The 16233-nt window shown below is 39.2% G+C and overlaps 1 pseudogene; it reads right to left on the bottom strand.

Moving 5' to 3' along the window:
- Nucleotides 1-4033: 4033 nt before the first annotated feature.
- LOC118836894 lies at nt 4034-14907 on the bottom strand (annotated as a pseudogene).
- Nucleotides 14908-16233: the final 1326 nt, after the last annotated feature.

The raw sequence follows: 16233 nt of genomic DNA, 5'->3' as shown, positions 1-16233 counted from the left end.
GTTTGTTTAGACCCATGTATTATTTGGATCATTCTTCAATAATACTGGCACCTACGGAGTAGCCATTTATGTCTTATAACTCATTCATCTGTCACTGCATACCCCACATAAATTGATTTTAATTAATAAAATGCTCTCTGCTTTTTCTCCTTTTCCTATTTAGCTCAGCATCCACTTAAAGTGTTTTAAATTCTAATTGTCTCTTCTAAAAATATACTTTTTATGGGATTTTATGTCTTTGAGGACTATTAATAGCAAGTCTCTTACTTTCCAGTCAGCAGTATGAATCTGCCACAAACCAGCCTTGAATGTGATATATCTTGGCTGTTGAATGATATGAATAAATGATATGAACCAATGACTTGATTTTCAGTTTACCTCTGGCTAGAAAGGCATTTGAAGCATCCAATCCCATTGTGAAGGGACAGAGCAAAACCTATCCCTAATTGGTAGAATCAGCACAGGAGGCAAGAATCAACAACTGCAATTATTATTTGCTCTTGACTTAGGGAATCCTGATGCCAACTGCTATGCTGAATGGTCTATAGAACCAAGTTTCCCCCCTGAAGTGTTGTAACCTGGGGATGGACATAGAAAATGAGACCCAACATTTTGGCACTGAATACATCATTTGGAAAGGAAGGTATCAGCAGGGTAGAATTCCTTTATTCTCGCTTTTCTATGAGAGAATAGAAACTGGAAGGAGGGCGACAAGCATGAAAAATGGCAAAGATATGTTAAGATTTCTATTATAAACTATTTTATCTGTCAATGATGGTGGAGCTACTGCATTTGGTTTCTAACATCACATTCCCCGATGGGCTGCAGGAGGAAGTAGAAATGAAGTAGAGACTAGAAACTAGAAACTAGAGAAAACAAAGACAGAAAGAGCAACTTCGCCAGATCATGTATACTTAGAGGAGGTCTGTGCTTGAGGCAACACACTGAGGATATCGAGGGATCAAATCTCAGGAGATCTGAAAGAGGGGAAAGTACATAACAACTAGCGGGAAAAAAACCAAACTAGATCTTATTAATACTGAAAGAAAGTGATTTATGTGAAGCTATCAGGAACTATTAAGCCATATGCCTACTTTCACATCCCTACAAAATCTTCCTAAGGATAATTTGCACATGTATCAAGGGCATACTTCATGAATATATCAGAAGGAAACAGTCTGGGCTTTGCAAATGATATCTTATAATAAACTTTATCTTTACAGTCACACAAATGACTGAAAGACATAAAGAATCTAAGATCCAGATGTACTGTTTAGCATTAAAAAAAAATTGATTCTGTAGAGCAAAATTCAGCCTTAAAGGTTTTCCTCCACTAAAGCACATGCATTTATTAAGACTATGAAAGACTCCCAGGTAGATTAATAAGAGATAATTTTCTTCAATGGTCCTCTGATTATTAATGTCAAGCAAGATAGCATTGGGGAATCAGCCTGGGTTCCTGGAGAGCTCAGGAAGAATTTCACTCAGCAGCTAGATGCACTGATGGGAATGGAGAGAGGAATCAAATAAACTAAGTAGCCAGACAGAAAAGAAAATGATCTATTAGCATGCCAAGGAAGACTACTAGCTGACAGCAGCTTCAGTTTCTTAGGGTAAAGACTGAGGAGCTTTTTTTTTTTTACATTTATTTTTATTTTTATTTTCCTCAATTTCATGTAAACAAAAATTTTTAACATTCATTTTTTAAAATTTCTGAGTTCTATATTCTCTCCCTCCCATCCCCTGCCCACTCCTTGAGAAGACAAGCAAGTTGATATGGATTATACATGTGTAGACAGTCGTGCAAAACATTTCCATATTAACGATGTTGCAAAAGAAAATTCGAAGATTAAGTTTTTATAATTTTTCAGGCCTACCAATCAGCAGCATTCTCTGGCAATTTAAGATAAATAAGTACTAGCTTTTCCAGAAGAGGAAAGGGTAGAGAAAGGAGGGATCATTAAAAGGAGAAAAGTGGGGATACTTGTGATGCAACTGGCAGAATTTATTGGAATGAAAAAAAAACATTCTTTGTTCAAGGGCAACAAAAAAGTGAATGTGACCAAACACTTTTACAACCCTTAGAGAAGTCTGTTTAATTTAAGAAAGCAGGGGTGAGGTAACCATTAAGAGAAAGCCTCAGGCATCTTTAATCAAAGAACAACAAATAGCTTTACACTAGCGGATGAGATCATTGGCTTCACCAAGTCCTCGTGTAGTTAGTCTGTCATATTTTTGTTTCTCCTTCTGCATAAACCAGGAGACATCTGTTCACCAAAGGTGTTTGTCACTGTCAAGGAGAAGGTCAAACGCAGCATCCAAATGGAAAGATTTTTAAAATCTTAAGATACTTCAGACTTTCCTTTCTGGTGATGACATTTGATTGCACCAGGTCCTTGAGTACTGTAGCTCCTCCTAAATTCGATTCATAATCACTCCAAAGACTTGGACCTAACAGTCTACATAAGAAGAACTAAAAAGAATGCCCATTGTCCAGACTCTGATGTGCAGTTAGGTGCATAGCCCACAGAGCCTGGGCAAATTTTTGTATAGACATTGAAAAAGTATAATTCACTGGAATCAGACTTGAATAAAAGGAAGAAAGTGAGTAATATTTCACTTGGTAAAATATGTAGCACTTTCTTTACATTTTTATTAATCTTTTGTCTTAATGTTACCTAAATTTTCCCCCTATCCCATGCCATCCCAATGTGCAACATTCTCAGCAAAATTCCCCTTTATAACACCAAGTTTCCTTAGATGACTTAATGCCAATGTTCACATAGTCAGGAGAATATTGGTGTTAAAAGATGAGTTTTCGATTCGGGTAAAAGTTTTAGTTAATTTAAATCACTATTTCCCTAAATGCAATTTAGCTCACTTTCTTCCTCCATTTTTTTTTCTTGGCCTAACTCATTGTCCATCTGCCAGCGCCTGTCTGTAATTTATGCACTTATGGATGACATTGTACCATTAAGTACTAAATTGATTGGCATAGACAAAAAGTGTTGAATTTTAGAAAGGGGAGTCCTTGAGCAAAGCAAAGCAATACCCTAGTATTTACAAAGGATAGTGGAGGGGCCCAAATGTACTGTCTAAGAGTGTAAAGCAAGTTAATGGGGACCAGTGAGAATGCAGTAGCCAGTGTATTTAAACTAATTGGTGATGTTATACTGTGGTCAGATCACTCCCCAAGTTTTTAGTTTATTCTAGAGTCACTCTACGTTTGTTCTTTAGTCTCCTATCTTCCCTATACATTATACTCATTTCCACATCTAATCCCTTATTCATGCTGGTCCATTTACCTAATGTCCTTCACATTCCTCACTTTCTCTTAAAATCCTACTTAGTACTTCCTTCTCTAAGCTTCCCCTGAAGGATGGTTTTTACCTTTTTTGTACTGCATGGCACATAGTAGGTCCTTAATAAATGTTTGTTGACTTGCTAACTTCCCTGACTATACTAAGCTGGTCTAAGCTGCCTGTCAAAAATCAATGTCTATTAATACACATATGAAGCTAAGTAAAGGAATATTCATAACAAATGACTCAGCATGTAGTCTGATTCTCAAAAATATGTTACATAACAAGAATCCCAGCCTAAGTGCCATCACACCTGGGCATTCACACCTATGTTCACTCATTCTCAATTTTCCTGCAATATCAAGTTAGACAACCCAGAAGATCCCTTTTAGGTCTAAATCCACCATCTTACGATCATGCATTTACATATTTACAAACAAGGAATTTATAGCTACCAATGAAAGCTGGTGTAGGAGCTAGAGACTACAGGGAAGTGGGGTACAAGCCATTGCAGCATCACAGAAAAGTAAAAGTTTTACAAAGCGCTCAACAATATCTACTATATGTGTGATGGGTTATTTTTCTACTCCTGAGCCTCATTATTTTTATGGATTCTCTCCCTCTTTTAGGTGCTTAATAAATATTTAATGACTGACTGGGGTGAAAGATTAGGGTATAAGTGATAAGTCATAAATCACTGTTTTATTGTTCTCTAAGCTGAGACAGTTGCATCAGCAGGTAGAGTAGAAGATACCTCCCATGTTGACTCCCTGAGCAGCTGAGGCATTGCCTTCTTTCTCTGTTCTGTCTGGAGGACCAATACATCTTTCCCTTGTCCCTTCAGGTAGGCCACAGTGGATGCTGGCACCTTCAATACTTCATGCATTCCACAGCCAGTTACAAGGGTTTGGACGCCTTTCTTGGCTTATTCCTCCATATTTACAGGCTTCACATCTGGGGAATGCTCAGTTCCCATTTCTCTCCAATCCCAGGACTACTCCTGGCCACGCTTTGCAGTCCAGGTTGTGCTAGTCTTGTACCTTCACTTGACCCCAAGAAAGGGAAGCAATTTGGGCAGAAGACCTCAATGGAGCTGAATCAATGTCTTGTTTTCATTCATTCCAGCTGTCACATGAATTGGTAACTGGTAACAGGAGCTTTGAGCAGGAGTGGGGTAAGAGAAAGGAAGAGAGGAAGGAGGGAGGCAAAGGGAAGAGGTGACTGCTCTTCCCCCAGTGGGCCCAGCTCTTGACTTTTTTTATGGATTCTTTAAGATAGAATCTCAAGAAAGAATTGGCTGGTAGAATCTGAAGTTCCTTTTTGGTGTCAGATTCTAGGGAGTGGTGGGTGACAGTCTTCCAATTTTCCTCTTTAGGAAAATGGGATATTAGTACTTACACTAATCAACTGAGGTCTTGACAATGAAGCCAGCTTGTAATCAACTTTATTAACTAACTTTAGTGGCTTTACATTAACATTTTTCAGTCCTTTGCATATTTATAATCCTATAAATTTGGTTTTAGCTTACACATTTCTACAAGGCAAATAGTTCTCTTTCTAAAGTGCTTAGCGTCATGCCACGTATAATTAGGAATGGGGACTGTACCCATGATTTCATTGTTGAGGAAACTCTTACCATTATAGGTTGGCACCTTCTCCTGGCACTGTCAAATATTTAACATCAGAAACTAATATGGTTTTATTAGTGAAAATGATATTATAGAAGAGGTATTAATATCTGCTTTGCTGCTGCACCAGAAGGACCATGGAACTTTTCCCCTTGACTTGCAGCTGAAATCTTCCATATGCATTACCTCTCACATTAGAATGTGAGCTCCTTAAGAGTTGTTTCCCCCCCCACAAAAGAGTTAAAATAGCACCTTAGGGCGAACAAAGTGTGGGTGGAGACAAAGAATAATAGGGGCACAACCAGCATCTTCCTGGAACAATTTGAGAAGATCAGAAGAAAAATCCCAGGACAAGGCTAGGTTCCATTTTAACAACAAGCCACAAGCCCTTTAAACAAGCCCTGGGATTAGTTGGTTTGAGAGGCTGCCTAGGTCCCAGTCACCTGAACTTCCTTCCGTCCTCGTCCCTGCCCCCGTCCCCCCCCAGGATAGTGAGGGGAGTTGGGCATTTGAGCCCAGGAAGATTGAGGGAACCTCTGCTGATGAGGAATGCCAGACCCAGCTGTGCTGCAAGAGCAGTGGGGATGAGAAGGAACCAGCACAAGCCCAGTGAGTGCAAAAGCAGGGGTTTGGCTTTGGTTCCAGGCAAGAGGGGAGAACTGAAGATCTGGGGCAAGAAGCACTATTTCCCATACCCCAGGGCTAGAGGTGATTACAAAAATCAAGCTATTACCACAACAAATGCGCAGCAAAGGAGAAAGAATCCAACCATAGAAACCTATTACAGGAATAGAGATGACCAGGGTTCCTCTTCAGAGGAGAATATTGAAGTAAAGAAACTCCCAAAGAGTAACGTGAAATGGTCATCTGCCCAAAAAGAATTTATAGAAGATCTTTTAAAAAGACTTTAAAAACCAAATGACTGAGATGGAAGAAAAAAAAATTTTTTAATAAAAAATAAAAATAATCCAAGACAAACAAGAATGTTATGAAAGGAAAGTCAGCCAATTAGAAAGGGAAATCCAGAATCTCAAGGAGGAAAATGACACCTTGAAAATTAGAATTGGGCAAAGTGAAGCCACTGAAATAATAAGAGATCAAGAAATAATTAAACAAAATATGAATAATGAAAAAATAGAAGACAAGTAAAACATCTTATAAGAAAAACAACAGATTTGGAGAATAGATCAAGAAGAGAAAATATAAAAATAATTGGAGTAACTGAAAGTCATGATCAAAAAAAGAATCTTGATACAATAATACAAGAAATAATTAAAGAAACAAGGCAGGGAAGTAGAAATAGAAAAAATCCATCAAACACCACTTAAAAGAGATCCTATGAGGAAAACTCATAGGAATATCATAGTCAAATTCAGAAACCCCCAGCTCGAGGATAAAATATCAAAAGCATCAAGATTAAAACAATTTAAATATGATGGTGCCACAATTAGAATTACACAAGACCTAGCAGCAGAGACATTAAAGGACTGCAGGTCTTGGAACACAATATATCGAAGAGCAAAAGACCTGGAGCCTCTGGCCAAAAATATCATACCCTGCAAATTTAAGTGTTATCTTGAATGAAAAAAAATGAACATTTGATAAACTCTCAGACTTTCTAGACTTTGTTAAAAGATAATCCTGAACTTAATAGAAGATTCAACATACAAGAACCAAGAGAAACATAAGGTACGTACCAAAGACTGACTCTAAGGGATTCATAAGGACAGACTGTTTACCTTTTTTATAACATAAAATGTAAAACATATGTCTAAGATTCTTATTAATAATTGGCAAGCTCATAAGAAAGAGGGGGATAAGACTGACTATGATATGACTTTAAAAAGTAAAACCATTTAGAAACAGTTAAAAGAATAACTATTTTATACAAAAGAGGTGCAAGAGGAAGAAAAGATACAGAGGAATTAGATGGGGGAGGAGGGCTGGTAGTTCTGGTAACCTAATTTGGGAATGGGTTTAAGAGGGAACAATACATATATATTTAGAAGAGTATAAAAGTCTTCTAAATTTAGAAGAAATAAAATGGTAGGGGTATAGTGAGGGGGGAGAGAACAAGGGAGGGATTTTAGAGGGGAGAATGAGGAAATAGGTAAAAAGGGGGTATAGAAGGCAAATAATAGGAGGGCAAGGTAGCCGGTAGAAGTAAAGTAGAAGAATCGGGAGGGGTAGGAAACAAGAGGTATGCACAAATATAAAAACAAAGATCAGATGTAGAGTATGTTTGGGAAAGTATAGTCTATATATGTATGTATATATGTATATGTGGATGTATATATCTATAGCTATAGAGAAACATCTAAACTTTATTGTAGCCTTCGAGGCGAGGGTGCGGGGGAGGGACAAAAGAACAAAGTAAAAAAGTACACAGCAAAGAAAAAGAGGAAACTCACAAGGAAGCAAAGAAAAGATGGATAGTTCTCAATGCAACATGTATTATTTATCACATAGGCTTTCTTGAAATGAAAATATATTGTTATATATTTTGAATCCTCTCTTACGTACACAGCATGCTTTTTTTTCTATCTTGCTTTGCATTTAAGTTTCAATATTTAAGTTTATGATATGTTTTGTTCTTTTTCCATATTCTGTATTCGTGTTCTGGCCCTTGCGTCTAAAATTAAATTAAATTTTAAAAAAAATAGAGCTGTCTTGTTTTTCTATTCCTATTCCCTAGCTCTTGGCATAGAGTTTTGCTCATAGTAAGCACTTAAGAAATGCTTCATTCATTCATTCTCTGTAACTTAATGGTATTAGAGAGTTGCCTAGAGGACTTGAAGGTTAAATGACCTGTCTAGGGTCATACAGCTAGTACCTGTCAGAGGTAGGACTCAATCCTCATTTGCATGACTTCAAGACTGGCTCTCCATCCACTATGCCAAACTACCTCTCATGCAGTTAGACATAAATAATTGAAGCTCATGAAAGGAGTGGAGATGGACACTGAGCATCTGTCCCGTTCTTCTTGTCCCCAAACTAAGTGATTTTAATACTGCCCTTTTAGGACAAAGGACAGCTAGATGGCATAGTGTATAGAGTGCCAGAAGACCTGAGTTCAAATCCTACTTCAGACATGCTAGCTGTATGACCCTGGACAAGTCATTTACTCCTATTTGTCTCGGTTTCCTCATCTGTAAAATGAACTGGAGAAGGAAATGACAAACCACTCCAGTATCTTTGCCAAGAAAACCCCAAATGGAGTCACGAAGAGTTGGACATGAACAACAACTTTGGGACAAATGTCTACAAAATGCAAAGCACTTTACAATTTGCATATTAATCACTCTTCTTCAGAGATTAAAGATCTTAACAGATTGTGTTCAGGTTAAAAATGAAATGTTTTGGTGGAGTTGAATAAAGAAGACTGTCAACAACCATCTTGATCAGCATGGCATTCCTAGTTCAATTACTTCTCACAATCATGGGCAATTAATTCAGAGGAAACTAATTTTTTTTTTTAAACAAGAGACAGCGCATCTCTCCAGAAGCTCATAATGTTCCTCACCAAGGCCTTCTTGGTGCCACACCAGTTTATTGGCTCTATGTTATGAATGACCTAAATATATATTTTCCAAAGAGATTCCTTTGTGGTTTATATACTCCCCAGGGAAGTTTACTTTAAAGGGATTTTCTTAAAGAATTTCAAATTTCCATACATTTAAAATAGTGTCATTATAACAAGGAGAAAAAGAAAAACCAACCCACAAGCTTTTTAGCAGAGGAGTAGGAGTTTCTTTGTCATAAATCCCAGGCTATAAGTTCCCAGAAAAAGAGGACTTTTAATTCAATTCAGCAAGCATTTTTATCACCAACCATGTGCTGGGCACTATGGTAGGTGCTAGGAATAACATAAAGAAAACAAACATTTTCAAAAAGAAATATTTCCCACCCTCACAGAATTTATATTCTAAAGGAAGTATCACTTGTACACATATAAATAAATCTGTGGATGGGGGCATGGAGGTGAGGCTAAGAACACTTATTAGAACTGAACAGAAGGCCAAAGGCCTCATGTAGGAAGTGGCACTCTAGCTGACCAAAGCTGAGGTACTGTGGTATACTGGACAGAGCCCTGGCCTTGGATTCAAGAAGCTCTGAATTTGAATCCTGCTTCAGATGCTTGCTAGCTGAGCAAGATACCCAAATCCTCTGGACCTCAGTTTCCTCATCTGTAAAATTAAGTGAAATGAGACTTGATTTCTCAGGTCCCTTCTAAATCTACTATCCTATGATTCTGAGAGAGGATGGTAAGAAGGGAGGGCATTAAGGCATAGTCAGAGGATAGCTTGCAAAATGGCAAAGAGGGAAGAGATGAAATATTTTTGATGAAGCGGGGAGGGGGAAAAGCAAGTAGACCAGGATATCTGGCATGTAAAGCGTGTGAAGAGACATGGTTAGTAGTAGACATTCTCTTAATTTTAGATCTTGGGAAATGATCATAAAAGCACAGATTTAGAGGCCATCTAGTTCAACTTCTTCATTTTACAGATGAGGAAACAGACCCAAAGAGGTAAGGTGAGTTGCCCAGGATCATACTAGTATGACCATTTACTAGGGCGCTAGTAAATGGCAGAGGTGGAATTTGAACTGGGAGATCTTTCCATTGCTCCACTGCATCTCCTTCCAGAGGACTTTAATTTGAAACCTCCTTTCCCTGGTATGGTGTGAAATCAAAGTAATTATCAAAGAACAAAAGCAGCAGCCAAATACTGTGGGGATTTTTTATTTCCTTTAATTTATGCTATTCGAGACTCAGGACCATTCATCCTGCAACTTTTGGTTAATGTTAGAAACATGCTTACATTGTCTAGGAATAAACAAGACTCTTTGGGAAGCCAGGAACGTTTTAATTATAATTTACATTTATTCCCCCTGAATAAATGGGTACCACCCCTGAACAGAGTACAGGAGAAAGTACAAAGGACTCAGATGGACGCCAGTCCTTTAATAGACCCTCACCTTGAATCTCCTGCCAGGCTCTTCATTGGTCAGATACAACCCCCTGATTGCCCGCGTCGTGCCCTCCTCAAATGGCTTGTTTAATCATGCGTAGGAGGCCTCTGACCTTTCACCAGACAGACTGAGGCCTGGTTTCTGCTAAAGCTGGGGTAGGGGAGGGGGAAAGGTACACCTTCAATTCTGTGGAAACAAAACTCCTCCCTCTGTTTCTTACAGTTAACTAAAAGCCTATATTTTCTCTTAATATTAGCCTCACCTAATGAAATCTGACTTACAGAATGATAGCGTTACGGGAAGACTGGCATTCCTCTGAAAAAAGCCAAAGGTGAGTTTGAGCTCCACAAAGTTATTGAGTTATTGTTAGCTCCCTAGTTAACTATGTAAGGAAGGAGTTCCCTGATGCCAGTTTTCTTGATTATCTTGGTAACATGTAAATCTACCCCCTCAATGAACCCATTAAAAGTAGTTTAATCACTAACCTGACTTAGTTTATCCCTAGTGTCTGTTTAACTAAATTTTTTTCTTAAGGGATATATGAGGTTATGATTTTGCTTAACTAAGTTCGTTCAACTTTTATGACATTGAAGGAAGTATAGGATTATGCTGTTTTTCTTTAACTTTTATGACCTAAGAGGAATATTCAATATTGTAATATGTAAAATAATTATTTCCGTCACTCAGATGTAATTTTGTCTATAAGAAAGCTTTCTAAGATCCTAATGGGGTTCAGGGATTATTTTTTCTACCCCTCTGAACCTGCACTTAGACAATAAAATCTAGCTTTTTTTACCTCTATAATTGCCATATTGTAGTTTTGACAGCAGTTACTTACCATATAAACTCAAAAAGGCGATATTTCTCCCCAACATAGATTTTCCTCTTTTTCCTCATTGTTTGTCTGAACTATTAGCTGTATTTAATTTCAGTTCTTCCAGACTCCTTCCGAAATCTTCTTTTGTTTTTACAGGTGCATGATCTGTACCAGTCTTTCTAGTCCTGAGCTGCTGTTACTTTCTTTCAACCTGTCTTCTCATATAAATGGTCTCTTACTGTGTTTAATTTGTATTTTAATACCTTTGGTAGCAGTTCAGTGCTGTTTTTATGGTATTCATGCAAATGCAAAAAAGCAGTATTTTTTCTGAGATAATGAAACTAATTACCTTGTATTACCTCTCATTCTCCCCCTTGAATGCCTCCTAGAGTTTAGGTTGAATATATTTCAAAATGGGCTCCTTGGGTCTTCTTCTTTATTAGAAAATGGTTTCTCACTTAAAACACATTTTACCAAACCCATGCCCAGCATTCTCATATTATAGCCCAGAGCCCTGCTGGTACTGGGGATGCTTGACGAGGCAACACAGTCTGGAAAGCATTTAGACTATTGTATTAAAGTGCTTTGGTCTGCAGTGCACCGACAAAGAAAAGAAGGTGTGCCAAACAGATGAGATCCCTCTGAAATGCATCAAGATGAAAATAATGATATTGATGTAAACAAAGGGATATTAAGAGAGTTGTAAAGTAAATCCTCTACTGCAGGTGTCTTTCTGCTTACTATCAACACAGATTATAAGTATCTTTTAAATACTTTTTTTAAACCGTTTAGTTTGGTACTATCCTTTAAACAGTAGCCCCAGTAGCCTGGCTTTCTTCACTGAGATAATAAGAACCTTTTCCCCTCCTCCAGCCACGTGAGTTCCCTGTTAGCTACTGGCTCAGTACCACACCATTGTGAATATTCTCTTCCTTCTGTGTTTGGCCTTTAATGCAAAGACCCTTGATGCAGAAACCTGAAGAACAATGGAAACCTTTGGTCTTAATGGAATCTCTCTCTTCCCTTCCCCCTTCTCCAACCACTAACAAGAAAAGAAAGTAGAGATTGTCCGTTCTGGGATTTCATTCCACTCTGAATGTGCTAGTCTTTGTTTCTGTCATTCTTCAATCTAATAAAGTCTGTACCAGTCTCCAGGAAATATGGAATTGGAATACCAGTGCTTTGCTCAGTAGCAGCAGCAGCAGCAGCAGCAGCAAGGAAAGCTAATTGACAAGACTGTATGACCCTCTTGGTTTAAGCAGGTTTTTTTTCACTCACACAACAATGGTTTATCTAAGAAATTGCTTTAAAAACCCCTAAACAACCCTGCAAAAAAGCAAACAACCACCATCATTCATCCATCCCTCAAATCTCTCCTTTAATTATGTGAGGCATGAATTTGCTGATTCCAGTAGAGTTGCCAAACTCTGGGGCAGGACTCTCCCAGGAAAGGTCAGCCTAAGGCAAAATTGTGAAGTAATTTAAGTTTTCTTCTGGCTCTCTGCCCAGTTCTCTCGATTTGATATATCCCACCTTCTACAAACCCAGTGCCATAGTGTGGCATCTGAAAACCCAGAGCCAATTCCCAAGTCACCCAGTTTATGCACTCCTTCCTCCCTCCATTGCAGTCTATCTGCTTCCCCTACACTCAACTGAATTCAAATAATCATTTGTTAACAGCCCACTAAGTACCAGGCATTGTGCTAGGCACTGGGGATACCCAATTATCCCTGCCCTAAGGGAGCTTCATTCTACTGAAGCAAAGCATCCCATACATAGATAAGGAAACGAAATAAACACACATATAAACCTGCATATATTCACACACATGTTACATATTGTGTGTATCTATGTGATATCTATGCATATATACACGTGTTATATGTAGGTATACATGTATAGATCCAGATTCAAAGTAATTTCATAGTGGTGGTAGAGTGGGAGAATACAACATCTGAGATCAGGAAAGGTCTCCTGCAGGAGGTAACATTTGATCTGAAACTTGAAGTGACCTAGGGATGCCAAGAGATGGAAGTGATGAGGAGGAACATTCCAGGCAGGGCCTGTGGAAAGAAAGGCATGGAGGAAGCAGTTGAAATGTATGCAACAGCAAATGGAACAGTTTGTGTGGAATGAATGTATAGTGTGTGAGAAGGAAGAATGTGAGAAAGGAAGGAAGGAATGCTATATTTTGGGCCCTCCTAGCTTAGAGCAAATGTCAATGGTAACGGTTTCTCTTTGGAACAGCAACCCTGGGGATTTTCCCCTCCCAACTTGATTTTTTTTCCTTTTTTTCTAATTAGAGGGGACATCCCTTGACTCACTTCTTAAAGAGGCCTATTCATCGAATGGGCATTACCTCACCCTAAGTGAGTACATGAAAAGGCCTTAGCCTAAAAGGGCCAGGGTCTCCCATTGCATCCTGGGTCATCTCCAGTCATCCTGATGAATATCCAGTCACTGGATCCAGATGGCTCTGGAGAAGAAAGTGAGGCCAGTGACCTTTCACAGCCCTCCCTCACTCAAATCAAAGTCAACTGCAAGTCACGTCATCATTTCCCCAATGCCATCCATGGTCCTCTTCAAAAATGAAGGACAAACGCAACAGCAATGTTGGCCGCTATTCAGAATCCTTCCATCTATACCTCACTTAGACCATTTACTTGGTTGTCCCTGGTAACGTCTGACCCACCTGGGCTATAGAACTCTTCCTTTTACTCTTCCTCTTCTCCCTTGGTTAAGAAGCTGATTGCTGAACTGATCTGAACAGGTTAATTTCCCTGGGAGAACTTCCCTACCTATTAGCTCAAATATACTGAGTTTCATAGCGCTAACTATGGAAATAGACAGGAACAGGACAGACACTTATGTTCAACCCAATTCAACAAATATTTATTAAGTATTATCAAGAGCGCTGTGTTGACTGGTATAACACCAATGCTCCTTGCAGCTGCTGTAGAGGTGTAAGGCCAGTAATACCAGCACACAGAAGGGCTGCCAGTATAGGTTCTTTGATACGCTTTTCCAAGGAAAGCAACTTGAAGGGGTTTACAATCTCACTTTAATTAAGCACACATATGTCATCTACTTCATTCAGGGGAAAACGTCACCCTGAACTTCAGAGCAAACAAAAACAGAAATTGCAAACAGAGAAAATAACACAAGTCAATAGACAGGCTTCTAACTGTCTGACCATAGCAATACATACATAGTTACCAGAGAGAGAAGCATTAACATCTAGGTTTTCAAAGCCAGGGGGCTCCATAATGGCTACACAGAGTCTCACCTGGCCAAATCACATGAAAGCTCTTCCAATGAGTGAGCCCCCCAAAGCAAAATGCTAACCTTGAGGCCACAGGTTCCCCATCCCTGCACTAGACAATATAAATATACTTCTTCAGCGTCAGAGGGCATCACAACCAAGTGACTCAAACTCATGTGACTTAGGCTTTCTTGTGACTTGAGCAGGTCATCAAAGACTCTTGATTCAATGGAAGGCAAGGCTCAATCAAAGGCACTTGGTTGCTTTAGTGCTGAGAAGCACTCCAAAACAAAAGACAACAAAAGTCCCACTTTGCTTGTCATTACATTTCCACCCCTTCAGAATCCTTGGCCTTACAGTCTAAATAGCCATGGATCCTGGAACAAATAGAGGCACTGAACTTTGTGATCCCATCGCATAATAACTTATTAGTAAGGTGGCCACATAGTCTTAGATAAAATGTATCATTCAGTATATCTTATAGCATATCTCAGGATACTCAAACAGCATATATCATTGTTCAATAAACCAAACCATAACATTCATAGCAACATCCTTAAGCAAAACATCATTCAGTAGCATTCCCCAAAATGCTTGTTTACACAAGCAGGAGGTCCCAGGCCAGGGTCTTCCCTAGCACAACATATCATCCTTAAGGGATGGCAGAAAATATAAACACCATCTGCCCCTAGGTCACAGCAAGTTACAATCTCCTCAGTCAATACAGAGTGTCCAAGTAAAGTCCTCTTTTATCTTGGCTCGAGGTTCCTTCTCTGAGGATCGAGCTCTTGCCTGGGTTCACATACAGGCAGCTGTCCATTCCTGCTCTCACCTCACCAAAGTTGGCAGGCAGGCAGTTCTCCACTCCTCTGAGCTCTCAGAGGTCTCCTCTGCGCTCTTGTAGGGCTCTTCCTGTTCCTGCTCCATGGCTCCACAGAATCATAGCTATCACAACTGGGAAACAAACAATTATCCCAGCCCCCATACTTTCCTTTTAGTTTACAGATCCTGCCCAACTATGCCATTTTGGAACAATAAGGTTATTTGCAGCTACTGTAGAGGTATAAGGCCAATAACACCAGCACACAGGAGGGCTGCCAGTACAAGTTTTTCAATCTGCTTTTCTAAAGGAAAGAACTTTAAGGGGTTAACAATCTTACTTCAATTAAACACACATATATCATTCACTTAGTTCAGGGGGAAAAGTCAGTGCCATGAACTTCAGAGCAAATACAAACAGAAATTACAAACAGAGAAAATAACACAAGTAAACAGACAGGCTTCTAGCTATCTGACCACAGCAATACATACACAGTTACCAGAGAGAGAGTCACCAACCTCTGGGTTTTCAAAGCTGGGGGCAGGTGAGGGGGGGGGAGAGGAGGAAGGGAGGGGGCTCCTTAATGGCTACCCAGAGTCTCATCTGGCCAAATCACACATCAAAGACCCTTGATTCAAACAAAGGCAAGACTCAATCAAAGGCACATGATTGCCTTAGTGCTGAGAAGCACTCCAAAAGAAAAAACAGCAAAAAGACCCACTTTGTTTGCCATTACACCTTCTAGGTCCTTGGGTGCAGCCTTTTGACTGAGTCCAAGTTTTACAGAACAAATCTTTTTATTAAGAGTATTTGTTGTGTGAAGTTTGCATTCAGTCAAAGGGCCACACTTAAGGACCTAGAGAGCCACATGTGTCCTTGAGGCCTCAGGTTCCCCATCCCTGCGCTACACAATATAAAGAATGTCAAAAATACAAGAAATATTAACTCCCTTCAAAGAGATTATATACTAATGGGCAACACATATAAGTAAATAAGTACATACATAAGGAATATGGAATAGAAGAGAAGTAACCTTAAAGAAGACCTAAGTGGATAGGCAGACCAGGAAGGGCCCTGCAGAAGGTGACATTTGAGCTGAGTCTTGAAAGATTCCAAGGATGTCCAGAAGTGGAGGCAAGGAAGGAAAGCATTGCAAGCATCAGGAGCAGTCAGTGCAAAGTTACAAATATGGGAAATGGAGTCTCATGCTTGAGAAACAGCAAGGAGATCAGTGTGTGTGGATTGTAGAGCGTGTAGAAGGCAGCAAAGTGTGAGATAATTGGAAAGGTAGGAAAGGGCCAGGTTTTGAAGAGCTTTAAATGCCAGATGATTTTACATTTGATCCTGGAGGTAATAGGGAGTTACTGGAGTTTACTGAACCCAAGTATGAAGCAGTAAGACCTCTATTTTAGGAATATAGATTATATAAATAG

This window comes from Trichosurus vulpecula, chromosome 2 (genome assembly GCF_011100635.1).
Source record: "Trichosurus vulpecula isolate mTriVul1 chromosome 2, mTriVul1.pri, whole genome shotgun sequence".
Classification (NCBI taxonomy): Eukaryota; Metazoa; Chordata; class Mammalia; order Diprotodontia; family Phalangeridae; genus Trichosurus; species Trichosurus vulpecula.
The sequence above is the reverse complement of the archived record's forward strand: the minus strand, read 5'-3'. Positions and strand labels throughout refer to the sequence as shown.